We start from the raw sequence: 21,415 nt of genomic DNA, 5'->3' as shown, positions 1-21,415 counted from the left end.
ACACATACCCCTCAACCCGAAGACATTAAACAGTGACCACGAAACCCAGCAAGACACAAAGGGGACATAAAGTAGATGTAATAATGCCATTAAAGGGTTTATTGGTAACCCGATAAACCTAGGTTTAATTAAAAGTAAGCAGTAACGTCAAAAATACACAAGTGGCCGCGCTGAGCTCGGCTCAAACGGAATTCCAAAGTGGAGAAAATCAAGTGCATCCGGTGTCCTTTTAATGAGAATCAAGGTCTGGCAAGTGTCTCTGCCCCGGCTATCCTTCCAGCTAAGCTTAACAGGATGCCTTAAATCTGCCTCCTGCAAGATCTGTGGAAGAAATTGCACGTCTTTTTTCTCTGAGTCGTGTCCAACTTCTCCCTTCATGGGGATGCAGAGACTAATGTAAAGAGAGGCCGTGAAAAAAAACAGTGGGTGTTCAGAGAATATATCACAGCGGTGCAGACAAAAACCAACAGAGCTGGTTGCTTGAAGATCCCCGGGTACCTTGTTTGTTCCTTTCTTATGGAGCCAGGGTTCGTGCCACAGCATATCAAAGTATGATTAGCCACAGGAAGTGACTCCTGATGGAAACAGTGAAGCAGAGGACATGACCAGGGTGACAACTATTACCACTGTAAAGAAGCACAGTTTTCTTTTTAGATTTCTCAGCGTCAAGATGCTTCAGAAATCTACATGGCTCCAATAATGAGGACCAGAATATTAATCAACAAACCTTATTCACTTGATCTTAAAATTGTATCACGATGATGTGTTATGGTTTTATGGTCATGGGTTTGTTTTCCCAGCATTTGAGTTTTTGGACTTTCTAGTTTTGTTTATTTACTCGATATATATTGAGATCTCAGGGTTGTGTGAGGTTTAGATTATGTCTTGTATTCCTTCTCCTAGCGAATTTAGTCTAGTTCTCTTTTCCTCCCTCCCGTGTCAAGCCTCTTGCATTTAGTTTATTCATGTCTCGTGTATGATGTTTTCCTCATTAAGTCATCAGTTCCTGTTTTACTTTGAGAGTTTGTAGTCCTGGTGCTTTGTTTTTACTTTTGCTTCCTTTGTCTTGTTCACTGTGATTTGGTTTAACGGTGTCTCATTCTCCGCAGCTGTTTCCACTCCCCCCATCACCCTCCTGTGTAGATATACTTGCTGTCCCCCCTTGTCCTCTGTTGTAGTATCTTTTCACCTCACCACAGTGAGTTCCTAGTTTTAAATTATAGTAAGTTTATAGTTTTCCTCCTTTTAAATATGTGAGCATATGCCTTTTGGCATATGCTCACCTTATTTAGTTTAATGTACTATTGGACATTAAACTAAATAAGCAGCTAGCTCTAAGTTGTTTTGTTCAATGAGCATAGAGGCATGATTGCGAATACCGGCTGAAGTTCAAACTTACTATTGAAATGGAGAAGAAAGGTGATTTAAGTTACTTTAAATGTGGTATGGTTGTTGGTGCCAGATGGGCTGGTCTGAGTATTTCAGAAACTGCTGATCTACTGGAAATTTCCCGCACAACCATCGCTAGAGTTTACAGAGAATATATCCAGTGAGTGGCAGCTCTCTGGGAGAAAAATGCCATGATGCCAGAGGTCAGAGGAGAATGGCCAGGCTGCTGTGAGCTGATAAGATGGGAACAGCAACTTAAATAACTGCTTGTTACAACAAAGGTATGCAGAGGAAGATCGATGAATACACAACACATCCAACCTGGAAGCAGATGGGCGACAGCAGCAGAAGACCACAACGGGTATCAATCATATCAGACAAGAACAGAAAAAAATGAGTCTTGATTTCTGCAGCAGCATTCAGATTGTGGGGTCAGAATTTGGCATAAACAACATAAAAGCACGGATATATGCCTTGTATTGGTTCAGGCTGCTGATTGCAGTAAAGGTGTGGGATTATTTTCTTGGCAGTATTGTTGCCAACCATGTCCATCCCTTTATGCATAGTGAAGCAGTCTACTTATGGCTGCTTTAAGCAAGATAAGACACCATTTCACAAAGTTCAAATCATCTCAAACTGCTTTCTTGAACATGACAATGAGTTCACTGTACTCAAATGACCCCTACAATCACCAGATTGTCAATCCAATAAAGCACCTCTGGGATGTGGAGGAATCTACATTACAAGATTTATATCGCGGACGTGCAGCTGACAATTCAGCAGCAGCTGTGTGATGCTGTCATGTCAATATGGACCAAAATCTCTGAGGAGTGCTTCCAGTTTTAAAGGCAAAAGGGGGTCCAACGTGTACCTAATGAACTGGCCGGTGAGCGTATGTCAGCAGATATGCAGGAAGAAACATTGAAATACACAAGAATATTTGTGATAAGAGAAACAACAATGTAGATTTAACAACAAAGTAACACATTTATAGTGGTCTATTAAGAACATGGACACTAAAGATTTATTTTGTTCTGACGAATAGTCAAATGCCAAAAGATTTGTTTTTAAAACAGGAAGAAACAAAAAAGAGAAACAAATTAATCCTAACCGGTTTGGTTGAACGCTAATTAGTAAAATGTTTCCTCCCCAAATGATAAACCTTCTAATGATGTATATATTTTCAGATTTCTCCATTTCCAGCCATAGTGGCCTGCCCCGATCAGAGCTATATTAAAGTCAATTCCTGTTAATGTGTAATCAGACTGAAGACATGCTATCTTTGGCCGTGTCTGCAGGGAGACAATAAGCACTGCTGTGACTTTAATGACACTGTTAACATGGCTTGGAAGCAGATCTAATGGCAGCGCGGAAAGACTGAGCAGACTCACAGGAAACCACATTTCTTGCCCAAATCACAGTAGAGATGACCGCCTCCCAATGTTGACCTTCACACTGCGATGCAGTGAGCTACAGCTGAAGAAAGGAAGAAGGCAGAGAGAAAGAGAAGGCCTGAGAGGCGGAGTGAGAGAAGCAGACACAAATAAAGGGAAATCTCAAGGCCTTGAGTGCGAAGCAGTGAGGTCAGACCCGTTAAATAGAGAGTACAATACATTAGACCATGATGGGGCTGAAGATAAAGCACCTAAACCGAATAATGGCTAATGGATCTCAAAATGTCTGCATGCCCATCTCACCTAATGTGCTACGTATACCTTGGAAGAGGCCGAGATAGAGCTGGAAACGTGCCTGTGCTCCTTTCTTCAAAATAATAGATTCAAAAATGCAGAGGGAGAAAGCAAGGGGGACATGAATATTTCATGCTTTGCAGAAGCTGATGAGCGGTATAGCCAGCAGACATATTGGGTAAGGTGAAGAGAAGCCAAAAGGGTTCACAGACACCACGGTGTTCCAGTCTGCCAGAGTCCTAACTCATGCATAAAGGAGCGGCAGTAGGAGACTAACACAGATCCCATAGCCAACCTTTTCATTCTTGGTGATGGAAAGAGCTCAGACCAAATATGAACTCTGTAATTGCACATGTGGACTAAAGCCTCCCTAAATAGAGGTGGCAGACCAGAGTAGTAAGAAAGGAAAAAATGAAAGACAATAGCAAATGAAAGGACAAGTTGATCAACTCGTACAAGACAAGAGAAATTAGCGAGAGATTCATCCCAAAGTATAACCATCAATCCCGACGCTTCGAAAACTACAATTAAAGCACTTTGCTCATTATTTTAGAGCGGCTGATAGACACGAGGCGACAGAGTGAAATGTAGGCAGAAACACTAGCAGGTGACACCGGGGGCAGACTGATGCTTTTCCTCAGGGTGGGTGGTCACTTAAACCTGCTCGCTCTACATCGCTGGAAACAAGCCAGAGCCATAGTGCTAGATTAATGAGAGACAAAGAGGAGCAGGGGGATGGAGGCTAGTCCTCAGCTGTAACAACTCTCTGGAAAAACAACGCTACGGTCGACCATATGCGGCTTCACACGTCTCCCCCCCTTTTTTGCCCCCTCCCCGGCACTGCTGCTGCACTTCTTTTAAAGTGTGAATACGACTAAGTGTCTGAGGGATTTGCGAGGACAGTCGGTACATTAACACCAACAAACCAGTGTCAGACTCCGCCGTAGGCGATCCCTTGGACAAATAAACTTTTAAAGGAGATTTAGGCCCTCCACATCCCCTCAGGACCCAACAGTTCCCCCTCTTCTCCCCCCCTGCTGTCCCCTCTCCAATCTGCCCCCTTTGCTCCTGTCAGACAGAAATAAACGATGACCCTCAGCGCTCAATCGCCACAGGACTTGGCAACTGCACGTTTCCCATGGAAACGCTGGAGTTGGGTTGCGTTCAAAGGCATGGAAGCTGTGGCGAAGGAAAAACAGTGAGGGCGCTAATCCATAGGACCCTCATCGAAGGGCTGCTGGTGTGACCACATACGCAAACACACACAAGACACTCCAATAGTAGATAGGCTTGTTTGCGTTCAGTCCTGGACAACACTGCCAAGTATCGTGTTCAAACACTAACACTGAACTTGGTCTTGTGTTTGCAAAGGCCTGAAATTTTTCAGCAGGGCATGCGTCAAGGTTAAATGGGTAAGAATGACGCTAGTGTAATCCATAATCTGTAATCCTGTTAATCTGCAAACAGCACCAAATGTGCTTATGGCAGCTCTGTTACTGTGTGAGATACCTTGAAGGGATTAAGAAATGAGACACAATAGAGCCACTATGGTGAAGTTTTGACAGTACATTGGGAGGGAGGCTGGGATGGCAGCCATGTTTTTGATTTGAGAACTGAGATGTCCACGACGCTCGCTCAGAAGGCTCACTCAAAAGCCTGACATTTTCGAAATGCTGACTGTCCGCGGCTACAAGATGCCCAAGTCTCAAGCAGTAAATAGCAAAGCCGGAGCAAATTTCCACATTTGCATTCTGCCTCCTACCCTTTCTTAAGAGAGATTAAACTTCAAAAAGCAAGAATTTTTCATATTTCTTTTGAAGCACATCTAAAAGCAACAAACGGGCACATGAGAGCAGCAAGGACTCGCCTTCTTAAAGAGGTTACGTTTAAAAAAAGCCACAGTCACAGTTCTTTTTCCCCTTAAGCCAGCCTTGGCATTCATCAATATAAAATCAATCAATCTGAAATTTGAATTCCATTTTATGCATTCATTGTAGCTGCTGCGATTAAAGGCTTAGGCCGTGAAATAGTGTGGAGCGGAGTACCGTATCCTCGCTCGGGCTACCGCCTCTCACCCTTCAGCCAATCTGAATGCGCGAGCAGGCAGCTTCATTTTAGCTGCAAACATTTACACCGACACTTCCCTCTCCCTCCGTCTCATCAATTCATTTCATGCCACTGCGTGAAGGACAGAGGACTCGGGAGGGAAATGTAGTTTTGCCTTCTAATTCTCCAGAAAGTGCCTTTCAGACAATTTCCCCTTACCAAACCATGTGGCTGAATTATCACATCATTTTTCAGCACCTCAATTTACTGTCCCCAAGACTGAGGCAATTTCGCAGAAGAAAAATGCCTTTCCTCGGTTCGCCCATGCCCTTCCAATTACTTCTCAAGGCCCCACTCGATGACCTCGATCCCAGCGCTGTCATAATTGAAATGATTGCAATGCTATTCTTTGACATAGTAACGGGACAAGGAGGGAATTATCTTCAAATGCGCACGAGGTAGTGGAATCTTTACCTAGGAGCAATTATCGAGAGAATGGGAAGACGGTAACCCTGTCCTCAGACTTCTATATTTAAGAGATCACATCAGATCCCATCAACACAAACATCATCGTCAAGGGAGACAACCTAAGTAGGCGTTGGCATAATGGCATGATTACACATTTATAATATGTGAGAATGATTAAGACCGAAATGAATAAGAAACAGGAGGAGCAGGGAATAAATTATACATGGCACTCGTGAGTCATTTTCATCTTGGAGGCTCACAAACCTGGCTGCCACCTTCCTTTAGTTTTCCAGTGGGTATCTGAGAGCAGAGGGAAGTGTAAAATGGATCACCTCACAGTGGGAAAAGCAGTGCGGAGTTGGGAGCCATGGGAAAACTGTGGCTGAGCGGAGAAGGATCATTAGGGAAGGGTCTAAGTGAGATGTGAAATGGTATTGCACCCCTGGGCAGCAGGATGGAGGGGCCGAGAGTGGAACCGGCATCCTCATCAATGGCCTCGATCACTTCCACGGAACATGTGAAAAGCAGTACACACACGCGCACACACCAGCAGCTCGGTGCCACAGTATATCTATTTATAGACGCTCCGTGTCCCATTTACAGGCATAGGGGGACACTGGATCAGAAAAAGAATATGTATAAAAAGCTGAACGTGTATTAAGATGGACAGTCGAACCACAAACTCGATCGTGCGATTTACACAGGGGACAAATTAACCAGATAATAATTACATAATGAGACGACGGTCTGATTAAGCCAAAGAGAAGAAAATAATTGACATCATTTTGGAAACTGTGCATATGATTACTTCTTTAAGTGACACAGCAGACTATCAGAGGCATTAGCCGCAGGGTAAAGCGATCCTACGGCGTCTGCCATTGAAAATGCATATTAATTTCCTTCATTTGTCTTCCTTAATGCTCTGACATCACGGATATGGGCGTCCTGCAGGGTTGAAATTATACCCAGTGACATGTTTATGTGTGGAAATTACTGCAAAGGTGGTGAACAACCCGCACACCGGCAAAAACTACACTTCAGAGAAAGGGGAAAAAAGGCAAGCACACTCTATTGGATTTCTGAGGGTAGAAAATAGGTTTGTAGAGCCTCGGACAGCCAACGTGAGGCAGAGGGAGGTGGCGGAAGAGGGAGGAAGGGGTTGGTCATTTATCATTTTTGTCAGTCCTGGTAGAAAAGGGAGGTGGGCTGGGAGGGGGGGGGCTTTCATATAAATTGAGTGTAGGTGGAATCAATGTGGCGTTGTTGGTGAAAGCAGGGAGGGGTGAGCCAGCCAGATCAATGCTGGTGGGAGTGCCTGTTTGTTCCCATTGTTTATCTACTGTCATCTCAGGATGCTAGTGAAGGACAAGAGAGCATGGCGGGCAGCCTGATGTCTCCATCGGGAACTGAAGATCCCTGACGGGTCTCTCTTTATGCAGACAATACACATCACTCAGAGGTGAAAGTCGCACTGTTCGCGAATAACGCACGTCTCCGTGAATGTGAGTGTGGGAGTCGAGGGTTCCTGAGTGGAAGGGGAACGTAGAGACAACAGCACTTAAGTGTCAGCGTGGTTTGATGCTGCAGGGTCTGCTGATCAAATGCCCATTCAGCTGAGAAAACCCTACGTAGTGCCCCGCAGAATGTCTGACTGAAGCACAACGGTTTTATTAGGACCTCCCCACCTGCAGCAGAACAGCAATAAGAGATCTGCTGACCTGACATGAACCAGAGATGCTATCAAACGGCAACAACGCGCATGATGGCCGCAGACGAATAGAAAAGAAAGCGATCAAACTAATAACAAAATCTCCAGGCAGGCTGTTACACGAGTCGTGGCACTCGCATAAACAATATAACTGTCTAATCTGCTCAATCTGAGGGGAAACAGAGGGAACGCAGCCGAGGTGAGCTTGCATCCCGGCCTGCAAAAAAAAGGGGGGCAAGTAAAATACCTGCTTATGAAATGATGATGGGCTAGATTCAAGAGCCGCCGCCCTCCCACCCAAATTTCAGGTATTATGATTCCCAGAGGATCTCTTCCTCTCTCTCGTCTCCTTTCCTCTCCCTCACTTTTACACCTTCCCTCTTCCATCTTCCCGTCCTTCATGTCCAGATAAGAACCGGCCCGCACTGATCTGTCTGTGATTCGCGCAGCAGAAACGCGTTCCCATGAGAATATCGCAGCGCGGAAGAATAGCTGACACAAGAGATGAGATTCTGTTGTGCTGCCCATATTTTTGCCTGCGAGATCAAACAGATATGATCCCACCCACGCCCCCGTAAGAAAACACACTCATAATCATCAGCTTGCTTTCAGCGCACAATCAAGAACAGCAGATAAATGGAAGGAAGTGGAAATTTGTCTACAGTATGTTTTACATAAACAAACAGCGCACACTTGACACATCCAACTGCAGAGAAACACTCAGCCTCGTGATTGGCTTATCGCAGTAACAATAACTACACACCGGATTGTAGGCCCAGTCGTGAATCTTATTACAAATCCTATGTGTTGCTTGAAACTGAGCCTGAGACTTTTTTTTCCTCTCCTCTCTCTTTCTCTCTAATTCTTTCTTCCACAGCCGCGGTTTGAAAAAACACGACCGCAGTCAAGCTCAGCGATACTTCCAGCTTTTCCAACGTGGCAGCACGAGTGTCTCTGCTTGTTTCTTAATTGAAAGAAGAAGAAAAAAGGACCAAATGTGAGCAGTTCATTTGAATGCAATTCCACGACCTTTTTTTGCATTAGCTCCATATGTCAATATTAATGTAAAAGCTCTCACAATGGTTACATGTTTTGGACCGGGGAGAAAAAATCCCGGCAGTGTTACATACTAAATGGTAAGCAGCAGTGGAAATACTAAACACGTCTATATAAGCCATCCAGTGATTGAAAAACTTTAATTCATGGCCATCTTCAAAAACTGAGCATCTCTGCATTGGAGGACACTACTTTGAAGCCAAGCGAGAGGTCTGCAGCAACTTTGAAGAACCTACAAGCCTCCATGGCTGAGAGATGAGAGACAATGTACAGTTGCCTGGGTGATTTACCAGCTAGTTTTCTGGTAGACTGAAAAAGAGAGAAATCACTGTTAAAAAAACTGATGCCATCTCAGCTAGCGTTTGCCAGAAGGCATGTGGGAGAATTTGGAACAAAGCTGAAATAGTTTTTGGAATAAGGAGAAAAATGAGCTTTGCTCCCCCCCCCTTCTATCACACTAAATGCTATGTTTGATGTAAACCAAACAGTGTGATGTCATCATAACTCATCCTTCATCCACAAAGCCTGGTTCCTGCAGAATCATGCTTGGAGGGGCTTCCTTGCAGCATAATTTGGTAAAGGTAAAATAAATTCAACAACAAAAGAAGGGGAAAAACGAACTATGGGAATCTCTGTTATGAAACTATAAAGAGAAGGTTTTGATTTCAGCAAGACATAAATCCCAAACACAGGCCAACAGCTACACAGGAGTGGCTTTAACACAGCTATGTTATTTTATTAAAGTGGCTAAGCCAGCTTCCAGACCTCTGTGCAACGCAGAATTAGTTGCAGGACTCCAAACTTGCGGTAGCTGTGCAACTTACTGTTCACAGCTATATGTGCAGTCCCAACATTAGCTTGTAACCGCTGACTGCAGACTTAAGCTAAAAATATTTAGCACTCATGTAGTTAAACCCTTCTTATTTTTGTGAATCTGTTGATCTGTGTGAACAAAAGGGAGCAAGAATTTACGCAGCGCGTACCACACCTCTGCCGTGGCTTTACGGCTCTACCTGCACCCTGTCACGCTTCCTTTCCCTTGCTCTGGTCTCATCCCAGAGGAGAGCCTGAGCCATGTGTGGGTGTCACAGAGCTGACAGGTCTATCTGGGCTCTGTCTACTGTGCTGGCTATTCCCATTTCCCCTCTTCACCGCCTCCTCCACAGCTGCTGTGTATCCGACTGTGACACCACGCCTGCACGCGCACGCACACATGAGGTATATCAGTTTACAAAAGGGGGAGGCTTGAGGCTACGCACGAGGTCAATCCCAGAACACCTTTAAAAATCCAAACTATATTTTAGCATCTGTTAGATAAAAGAAGAGAATCAGAGAAAAGTAGACATATGTAAGTGGGAAGAGAGACACTGCCAGACCTGTGGATAAACAGCATCCTATATAGACATGCATATCTACTGTTTGACCATTTAATGGAGTGTATATTGCTGTTGTTGTTTATGGGTGTAAAAGTGTGCATGTTTCTGCACGAGTGCGTGGATGTTAATCGGCAGTGGGTTATGAGTTCTAGCACTCAATCGGAAAAGCAGACTGTCATATAGTGTGTTAGCCCTGTAAAAATCTAAAATCTGTCTCCTGCCACGGATCCATAATAAGGCCCAGCAGCTGCTCAAGTCAATGTGGTTCAAGCACACGCCGCCACCATAAACCCTATGTAACACATTTCTCATTTAATACGCCTCTCAGACGTGTGCTCTCCTGAGCACACAAGCAGCTTCTTGCACTGACACACGAGGATTTGCACGCGCAGATGGGCCGTTTGTGTGTGTTCTTGCTAGCTGTGGCAGGTGTGGTGACGGAAGTGGGGGTAAGAAGGAGTAAACTGATCCATCCACTTGTAGTCCCACTGCTATACTATAGCTCCTAAAGGAAAACTTCCAATCAGCTGGGCAGATCAATACACCCAAGCTTCAAGATATGGTGCTCAAAAGCTAAGTAGAAGCACTTAAGGTGAGAGGAATCGTATTGATTACAAAGGGTTAACGTGACCATATGTTCTTAATACTTTCTCTTTCTGAATTAGAAACGTATGACTTGGTCAGCTGATTGATAAAAATTGGTAATGCTTTACTTTTCACTCCGTGGCCTTGTTTTGAAACCTAAAAGTACATCTATATATATCTATATATATGTATATATATATATATATATATATATATATATATATATATATATATATATATATATATATATATATGTAGCTCCTCAGTCACAGTGTAGCATTGACCACAATGAAACACTGCTAGCTGAAGTAGATGACCAGAAAGCAAACTGGTAAATCTTTTATCTGCACTGCAAGTTAAAACACTGAGCACAATGAGGTTCAGGATGCCACGACATCTTTGCTCCAATATCAATTATTCAGCATTGCCTTTTCTAACCCTTTAATTATACATCAATGTTAAGATAACTAAGGCTAAGGACGCTCACTGTGTTTCTGCTTACAAAGACACTGCCAATGAAACCCGGATGGGGAAACTTTAGCCTTCAGTTAAGGGCTGAAGGAAGACAGAAGCAAAACGGCCTCCAGGATGCTTTTCCCTGCTGTCGAGCTGTCATTTACGATGTGTCCACCTCACCCACTGTGTGATCAGAGATCAAAGGGTTAAATGAAACTCTGGCCTATAGCCCTGTGCTTACATTATTCAACAGCTTGTTACAACAGCCTGTTCACTGATCTCACACACAGGGAGATAGAGCTGGAAACTCCAGGGAGGGGAACACTGGGGACGAACAGCCAGATTTAACAAAAAAGGGATGACAGAGAGACTGCGAGGCTGGAGAGAAGAAAGAATAGAAAGAGGGGTGGACCTCAGGGATGTTTTTTTTAAAGGGTGAGCTGCGGTGAAAAAAGGAGGACTTACTAGGATGAAAAGAGGTATTGAGAAAAGGGGAAGGATGAGAAAGTGGTGAAAGATTGTGAGCACAGGTGGATGACCTGCCAGTGCTCACAAGGTTGCCAGGGGGAGAACTCCTGAATATGGATTTTTAACCTTTGCCCAGAATTTGTTAGCTTTGTGCTCAACGTCCATTTATGCACGTCTCAAATACGGTGAAACATAATGGTGATGAAGGCATTCCGGGTTTTCCTGACAAAAAAAGCAAAAACGTTCCAAATTCTTCCCCATCTTTCACTTCTCATTCTCAATAATAGACAGCAGAGTTTTGTCTGGCTGGCAGTGTGTTCAAACAGATAACAGTATCCATTTGCTTTGGACTGCTCTGAAATAGTCCTCTCAGACGCGCACTTACACACGCGCAAAGCAACAAAGCAAAACAACATCCATCAGTTGAGCACTGAACTGACAGTGACCATGTTTTGGGAGCGCCCTGTTTATAGTCCCAGACTTGCGCTGCTGCTCAGTGAGCGGTCTCCTTTGTTCATTAATTGATTGGCCTCCCCTGCTGGGCCCTCAGTAACTAGGTTACACAGATCCATGAAAAGAAGAGGACTGCCCCCCCCCCTCGGTGAAAGGCGGAGGATAGACAGACAACTCCGGGGCAGGAATCCGAGTGTTAATATAACTAATGGAGTGAGGACGACGGTAACTTTATTGAAATCACCCTCATCTAATTAGAGCGAGCAGCTGATGAGAGTGAAGAGGGACTGGAAGGAAGACTGGATTCCATTATGCAAAGGGTGATCTCACCATCAATCGAAAGGGTGAGGCTGGGGGAAAGGTAAAGTGATGGCTGGGAGAGAGACGGAGAAAGCACTGACAGGACCTCTAACATCCTATCACTTTGCTCACTGGCACTTCTGCTCCCGACAAAAAGGAAGAGCGGCTTTCTCTAAAACAATAGAAGGGTTTTTGGGAAGAACGCATTGGGTGATGTTTTGAACTTTCCTCCCACATCATTAGCTCTGACTAAAGCACCAGATCTTTGGTGGTGCTATTTGAAAGCGAGTGACCTCTGTGGCAAGATGAAAATCTGCGCACGGTGTACTGGCTTTGGGCAGGAAAGGCAGCTAAATGTTAACATTTTGCTTCTCTGTCCTGAGGTCAATGAATTAAAAAGGCACTGGAGAAGCATTCCTCTTTGGAAGTCCTTCGAATATTCACAGACTTTAAAAAGAAAAGGATGCAGTGCCAATAAGTCGCAGATTGCATTCCTGTAACTCACTCTGTATACTTTATACTGTCACACAGAGGACGAAATGTATCAGTGTGATCTCTACTCATAAGGGGCTCATTCTGTGTAATATCTGCGTTAAAAATATATTCTTGGTATTTTGGTCAAAATATAAGCAAGTCTACAGTTTAAGGTAGTTAAAAAAAATAAAAAAAGATGAAGGAAAAACTGTCACCCTGCCGTCAGCAGCACAAGCAGGCTGACCTCAGACCAGCCGCTATAGCCATCAACTAACCACTAACAAATGTTTTTTGAAAAAACTCAGTCATAAGACACTAAAGCCTGGGCTGCTTAGCGCTAGCAGATTTCTTTTTAATTTTTTAACAGGGGAATAAAAGACAACTTAACTTGGACATTTCTTTGCATAAAAACAATGCAAATGAAATAATGCACAGTTAATAAAAACGCCCCTGCACAAAAAAAGGGAAAAAAAGGACCGCCATGACCCGAATTTAGATTTAAAGAGGCGTGAAAACCTTCTCGCAAACAGTAAATGTCTCGCCCAGCCCCGTAACTCCTCCAATAACAGAGACGGAGGCCTGCTGTGCCTTCCCCGCCTGTACGAGGCACGACAGCTGAACCAAATGAGGGTCTGCATCTACCCCGCATACCTCAGAGGATACAAGTTTCCACCACACAGTTTATCCCTCAGGTGACAGGCCTGAGCTCTCTCCACAAACGAAGAGGAGCGCAGACAGATGGGGTGGTGGGGAATGTGGCAAACACTGCCGCTATCAGCCTGATGAATATGGGCGCTGTGTGCGCTAGTGGCGGTCAATAACTGGGGGAGGGGGGGATGAGTGGTGTGGATGACACTGGCAAAAGGTTGGAAGCTAAAATAAAATCAAACCGGGCCTAAGGCAGCCTTTGAAATGAGGGCTCATCAGAGCATGACTCTACAGAAATTTTTTTGCCAGCGTAGCGCTTCTCAACCTAAGTGTGGCGTGACAACTCGCAACATAATATTAATATAATATTTGATCCGCCCACCCCCGAGCGATGCAGCCATAATGCATTATGAGCTTCAGAGGTTCAAGACCCTGAGCAGCAGAACAGTTGACCGCTTCTCACGAGAGACGACTTCCAGGTCACATGATTCCCATGCAGCGGAGAGGAGGTTAATATTACTGTCACTAGTAGCTGGAGGGAGAAAGACAGGGGGAAGAAGCAGAGAAAGGGAAATACAAAGCATGCTGCTGGTATTTCTTCAGACTTCAAATTACCTGCTTGGCAAATTGAAAGGAGAGGGAAAAAATGTCCAACTTCTCCTCAGAGCTCCTCTAACGGTGTTGTCTTTAAAACCTTTATCACTAATTCATTGCTTCTGATTTCCCAGCAGCAATGGTTGAAGCTTTGTCTTCTGTCTAATTGAGAGCCAGAGGCTTCAGGCTCTAATCAGTCAAAGGTACTAACAGCTTTTCTTGGGCGAGGATGAAGTCAAACACGGAATTATCGTACCAGTGTGTGCAACTTCAAATTACTTTAGTTTCAAGCTCTCCAAAATGGTGATGTGGCAAGAGGTAAAAGTGTCAAGCTGTAACGAATGTTGGGGTTTGCTGCTTGTCAGGATGTGAATTCTATCACCGAGCGGCATTCAAAGAATGTGCCACACATTCAAGACATGAGTTTGGAGCAACTTTAAGCACACGTAATGAATAAAAACTTCCAAAACCAACCCTCCCCGCCCCTCTGTTTTTGCTAGATCTCACTACACCCCCACCTTTCCCCTCACTTATGGAAGAGTACACTAGTCTAATTAGCTGAGCCGTATCCCTTGATGACTCCGCCATTTCCTCTCACTGGGAAGATTAACCACCACAGCACTCCTATCAGCCTCCACATCAACACAATTAGGTGAAGAGTGAAATGTGAGGCATGTCGTCACATTTCCCCAGCTTCATTAGGGCACACGAAAGACAGCTTGACGACAGACAGACTGCTGCATCTGCAGACCAGGGAGGCTCTCGAGCAGGTATACTTAGCAACCATATCGGCATGGGATGCGGTTAGAACTTGTCCTACATTTGACTGGCCAGATTTATTGTTGATAGCAGAGATTATAACAGGAGCTCAAAGGCCACTTAACATTATAGTCAGCTGCTTTAAGTTTTCACCTGTGTTGCAGCTGATTAGAGCTCAGCAGTACCAGGATGTCAGCCCATTATTAAAATCTACCCATGGGCTTAAAAAGGTATTATTTCCTCAAGAGGTCTATCGGATGACCGGCCAGGGACAGGAGTCTCGTGGTCGGCTGGGAAGCCTCACATATGTCCAATTACAAGCCGGTCCATTTCATGTGTGCGGTGGCACAGGCAAACAGTCATGTACACAATCAGAGCCACACACTAGCATGTGGTTAGCATGGGAGCTCCTCGCTGTGAGTGAAGGCACAAAGTTCGCCAAAGTAAATAACTGGGAGACCACCATGCATCGTTAATAACAACAAACCTGGACAGACACTTAAATCACCCTCACCAAGCTGAAAATGCCCATTTTACAGAAGCTGACAAAGGTGAAGCTACTGAGAGCTAGCCAGCCACAATCCAGCAGCCTCGGTATGAGCAAATGATCATACCGAGCCATCGTAGTAGATGGCTGTCCCTACCCAAGCCTGGCTCAGCAGGCTTCTTCCTGTTAAGAGTTTTTCCTCCACACTGTCTCCAAGTACTCGTTCATGGTTATTGGGGATTTCTTTCTAATACTGTGATATCTTTGCCCTATAATAAAGAGCCTTGAGGTAACTGTTATTATGAACTGGCAGTATATAAATAAACTGAATTGAACTGCACTGAAAATCAGAATGTCTCTCTCTCTCTCTCGAGGAGAGTTCACATAAATGCATATTTTCAAATCAACTTCTGGTACTTCCTGATAACCTTCACAGGGGTGTCTCAATCTGGGATGCACCTATATTATATATATCTGAAGCTTTGTAGATGCTGAAGTAGTTTTTAGTAGTTTGCCAGATCATTTAAACGCACAATTTAAACGCACGCTTAAATAGCACAAGGCTGGAAAGTGCATCTGGTTTTACGCTGTCAGGTTTGGGTAAAATCTGGAAAGATTCCTATCTGTCAAACCACCAAAACTATTCCGGCATGCATGAGGATGATGATTTTTGCGATGAATATAAAATCGAAGCATAATAAATCAATCACTGGCATCAACTAAGATAGTTGTCTGAAGAGGCCTAAAGTCAGGAAAGAGAAGCATTTATTCAGTCTGACAAGGAGCCTCCTAAAGACAATCCATTGTTTCAAACTGCTTCCAGATGCTCTCGTACTTTAAACTGTTGCATTTTCTGGCTATGATTTGTCATTCTTCCAGTCAATGCTGGGGCTTCCTGTTAGCCAAGCCACCACCCAAAGCATCCGCAGAGAGCAAGTGAACTTCAGGAACACTTGGGTGCGTTTGTATTCGCTTTTGTAACGAGACATGTTTCAATTAAATGCAACGAACACAACAACGCGAGTCTGAAACAGGAGGAGAGGAATGCCCTGTTCCCCACAGTCGACATGCTGTTAAACAGACAGCTTTATCAACACCAAGAAAACATTTTTAGGAGGAAACTGACTATTTTATCATTTCATGGAAGGTTCACTGTCAAAACAACATGAGGTTTAGAAACAAAAGTCTGCAAATCAAAAATAAACTTAACCTTTGTAATATTACTCCACAGCCAGCACGCTATACTACAAAATGCAGCCAGTTCTACTAATGATACCATTAATTAAAGGCTCCATTTGTCATCCGAATGTAAACCAAGCCCATCATTAAAGCTCAAAACACTGAACGGGAGCCTACCATAATTCATTAACTAACAAGACACACAAAAATATCCAAGGCAGCAATTCAATCTCACAACGTTCAGTGTGTACTAAAAGATTTGCTTTTCTTTGTCACGTGGTAGATGTTTGGGACACAATGAAAAGAGCTCTGAACTGTGAGGCTGCAGTGCAACACCACGTTTCAGATGTACTGACTTCATAATTGCAAGGTTAAGTATTTTGTGAATACCGATCCACACCAGGTGGCCAACACACACTGACCTTTTAGTAAAGAAAAGACCATCTGGATAAGAGGCTGGCCGTGAAGAACTGCACTAATAAATCACACAGAATCAGAATCTGAATTTCATACAGGGTGAAGATTGTTTAGTACTCTTCAAAGTTAATGCAATTACTCTAACTACCACAATTATTTCACAATTTGACGATGGCTTCAAGTTATCCTCAAACACCTTTCACTGCTTTTTTTGTTAAAGCAAAAATCCTCAGTTGTAGCTCAGTGGGCAAAGGATAGGAGTCAGTGGTTTGGCAAAGAATGAACAGCCCGCGGTAGACGCCAAAATAAAAATGCCACCCCTTCTTTCAGTGAATCAAAATTTGTTTTGAAATAAGAATAAATTCTGAATTGGAGTCAAATCGGTAGACTGCCAATGATTACCATCCTTATGTAACAGGCATTTGTGACTCTTTTGTAATGCTTTATGCACCAAGTAAGAAAAAAGCAGAAAGATGAAACGAAAATAACAGTTACTCACTGCTGTGATATTATCCTTTGAGTCACAAACAGTCTTTTGTTTTATTGAGGGCTCTAAAGTCAAGACGATTTATGAAGAGGTTGATTTTATGCTGGATTTTCTTTTTCTTTTTTTTCACATTTCAAAATGACCCAGGCACATGGTATAATGGCAATATACAGTGACCAGCCACTTTGTTAGGTACACCTGCTCAACTGCTACCAGCAGTAATCAGTGGATAGACTGCTGATGCTGGTCTATAAAGCTCTGAATGGTTTAGGACCAAAATACATCAGTGACCTCCTGACCTGAACCTTCCAGATCCCTCAGGTCTAGGGATGGGTACCGGTAATGGCATCGGTTCCGACATAAACGGTAGTAACCAGACCGAAAAGCAGCGCACATTTCGGTGCTTTATTTCGGTGCTTTTTTTTCCTGAGATGTCATACACTTTGGATTCTAGCCAATCATTTCACCTTTGCAAGCGTAGTAGGCGGGCCCAGGTACGTACGTTCTATTAGAGCAGAGCTACAGATTAAAAATGCCCAAGGCGAAGCGGTCAAAAGTCTGGCTGTACTTCACAGCAAAAGATGCAAACTCAGCAGCCTGCAACAAGTGCTTTATGCTGATACTGTGCAAAGGAGGTAACACCTCGAATCTGATGAAACACCTGGCGACGCATAGCATTTTGTTAAAAGCCGAAAAATGCACGGTATTTGATAGCTTGCTGCGAGCCCTCACACCATGCACATCTACTGCGGGTGGGTTGCCTGTTATTGGACGCGGAGTTAGCAACATCCCCCAAGAACCCGAGGAGTACAGTCCTGGCCCCTAGCCCTGCCAGTATAGCAGAAATGATGACAGATGATGATGGCAGCAGCAGCTGTTCTTCTCTGAGTGAGTGGCTTAATGTTGTTCGTGTGTAATTTACGTTGAGTAGGCTAACCACGTTATTAAATTAATGCACGTAAGGTGAACTAGCAAACACCGTCGTAGTTACATGCAGCTGTCTTCTTGTTTGACGGCAGATACTCCCTTCACCCTGGCCAAAAAGCCTAAAATGACCAAAGAAAAAGTGGAAAACAGCTAAACATGAGAGGTTTTTGGACAAAGTTTGTGTTTTTTCCATTGTTTAAGCACTGCTTCCAGCCAAGAGTGATACCATATATGCCCTATAGCTGCAGAAAAGGCTAGCATTGTTATCTTTTTTACAAAAAAACAGCTAAACATGAGAGGTTTTTGGACAAATTGTGTGTTCTCCATTCTTTAAGCACCGGTTCGAGCACCGTTTAAGCACCAGCACCATTTCAAAAGTACCGGTTTGGTACTGGTGTCGGATAAAACCTAAACGATACCCATCCCTACTCAGGTCATCTGGATCTGTTTTTTTTTTTTTTATCAGTTCCCAGAGTCAGAACCAGACACGGAGAAGCTGAATTCATTTATTTGAATAAAGCACCAAATTTGCAATGTTTCATTTTTAAGTTTAAATTCTAAAACTTACATTTTAACTACTGATTTTATCCATCTATTTTAAATCATCCTTTTTATATGTTTTTATTTTTTTAATGTCTTTATAAAGCACTTTGAATCACCTTGTTGTTGAATTGTGCTATATAAATAAACTTGCCTTGCCTAATCAAAAAGTCACATGACAGCAGCTCAGTACATTTAGGCAAGTAGACGTGGTCAAGACGACTTGCTGAAGATCAAGCTCAGCATTAGAATAGATATGAAACGTGATTTAAGCGACTACGGACACACGACCTGGCACCAACAACCATGCCATTTCACAAGCATTTCAGAAACCTCTGATGTACGAGGGTTAGGGAAACACCCCCAAAACAAATCGAAAGAAAAATTGGTGCAACATAGCATCATGATATTTTGCGTGTTGATGTTGTATTGATACACCAAACATCAATGTTTTATTAAATAAATAAAAATACTTATCTCCTGCACCACCATCCTGAGAGAATATCAGCAGAGCAAACTGATTAATTACATTAAATTAAAATCCATCCAACACAATTAAGCTGCCTCTTAATTCAGAGCAAGTGAATGGCTCAGTCGCATGAGGGGTAAATGGGACAGCAACCTGCTTGCACTAAAAAAAAATTATTAAAAAAATATAAAAAGTGGATGTCTGGTGATTATATTGATTGTTTCCCCACATTCTCCGACTGATTGCAAATTGTGGTGATTGAACGGTTACCCAGACCTTAAGGGTGCTGCACAATTACAGCCACGTTTAATCGCAAAATGATTGCAGAGGTCGCCTGATAAGAGGCAACCTTTCTGCAAAAAGTTGCATATTGCAGATTGCCAACATGTTGCAATCGGTCTGAATGAGCCTTTGTCAATGACCACAAATCGAGAGGACTCAACACGATTGGTTGTAACGTATAAAACAGGAAGTTTGCTGAGCGCAAATATAACCCATCTTCAAATAACTGCTTCCAGCAGTATAACGCACCACTTTACAAATCTCAAATCATGTCAAACTGGTTTCTTGAACACAATAACGGATTCACTGTACTCAAACAGCGTTATAGTCACTAGATCTCAATCCAATAGAGCACCTTTGGGACGTGGCAGAACAGGAGATTAGCATCAAGGATGTGCAGCCAATAGTGATGGGATTTCCGGCTCTTTTTAGAGAACTGGCTCTTTTGGCTCGGCTCACTAAAAAGAGCCGGCTCTTTCGGCTCCGAACCGGCTCTTCAGGTTGTTTTGTTGCTTTAATTAACTTATTATTAACAATAATATAAAATTATGCACAAAAGGAATTACTAATGTAAAAAAAAGTGGTTTTATATGTGGTGGCCCCTAGAGACAAAGCACGTACAAACTCCAAAACACATTTCTAGCATGAACTGAACTTCCAAATCAGAGCTACCTAGATCACTTAAATTACACAATTGAAAGCATATGTGTATGGTTTGTGTATTTATACACAAGCACTCATATATATTCAAATAATTTAAAAAAATGTTCATTTACCTGTTACTACCACACACCAAATCCGGTCGTTGGTACTTCCTGGCTTGTGTAGCCACTAGGTAACAAAAGCTCAACACTGCCCATAGCATCCTGGAGCATTTCTGTTGTGTTTTGTATGTGCTTCAGAGTTTGTACGTGCTTCTGGAGTATTTACGTGTTTTGGAGTTTTTACAAGTTTTGGAGTTTTTACGTGTTTTGGAGTTTTTACGTGCTTCAGAGTTCGTACGTGATTTTTTTTTTTTTTCTTTTTTTTAAATGACATCAGAAACAGCAGTATGCGACATTACGTGATGGCAGAGCTTCAGTTCATCCTTTGTCATTTTTTTTTTTTTTTTAATAAATAGGACAGGGGGAATGAATGAGAGAAAGAGGGGGAGAGAAAGAAAGAAAACCAAAGGGGAGAAGAGACGGTGAGAAGGGGGGGGAAGAGAGAGAAAAAAAAAAAAAAAAAAGAACTCCTGGGTCACCTGTATGGAGAAAAAAAACAAACAAACAAAAAAAACAAACAGAGGAGACAGCAAACAACAAAGAGCAACATAATAATAGAGAAAACAAAGCACCATCACAATAAACTAGCTAGCCATAGATATCAATATTTACTAAATAATAAACGATATTGTGCAGCACGCAAGATAGACAGCGCACAGTGTGCTTTGAGGTAGCAGCCAAGAAAGCTTTAGTCCGCGTCTGTGAATACCCATGTGTGCATACCTGTGTGGATCAGCGCGCTTGCATTCCAAAGGTTTCTCCATGTAATGATCTGCTAGGGAGTGTGGGGGGGCCACAGCCCCGTCCTCCAGGGTGTGAAGCGGGTATGGAGGAGATCAAAACTCCAGACATCCAGAGGCCCCCAGAACACAAGAGACCATGGAAGACCAACAGAGGGGCAGCCGAGCCACTGTTCCAGTAAGAGCTGAGGAGAGTCCCAGATGAGGGCTCGCCCAGCAGCCGCGGAGCAGAAGTCAGGGGGAGTTGCAGTGACGCGCCCGTGAGCTCCGCCGGCCCCCAGCTGGGCCTGAGTGACCGAGCCCCAGGCCGAGAGGCCGGGGGCACCCCACCTCCAAAGGGGCCCGAGCGAGCCCCAGGCCCCAGGCCCCGACAAGCGGCCGCCAAGGAGTGAGCCGGTGTGTACCTGGACGCCCACCCCCAGACACAAAGAACCACCAACACACCGACACCTGAGGGAGTCCGCCACCGGCAGGGGAAGTGGTGGTGGGTGGAGATAGGCCTCCAAACCTTGGAGGGCCTGAGGTGTCCCCAGAGAGGTGGCGTCTGATACCCAACCTGACATATAGACACAGACATACAGGCACACACAGACACAAACATCCATTCCCACCCTCATGCTCTCATATGCACTCACTCCACACTCAACCAACGTGG

General features: G+C 43.8%; 1 protein-coding gene across 1 annotated transcript in view; it reads right to left on the bottom strand.

Annotated features, from left to right (window-relative positions):
- LOC113036185 (bifunctional heparan sulfate N-deacetylase/N-sulfotransferase 1) overlaps nt 1-21,415 on the bottom strand; it is a 48,947-nt gene that overhangs the window by 16,980 nt on the left and 10,552 nt on the right. The gene's annotated exons all lie outside the window — the stretch shown is intronic.

Source organism: Astatotilapia calliptera, chromosome 2, assembly GCF_964374335.1.
Source record: "Astatotilapia calliptera chromosome 2, fAstCal68.1, whole genome shotgun sequence".
NCBI classification, from domain to species: domain Eukaryota; kingdom Metazoa; phylum Chordata; class Actinopteri; order Cichliformes; family Cichlidae; genus Astatotilapia; species Astatotilapia calliptera.
This window is presented reverse-complemented; position numbering and strand designations above follow the sequence as displayed.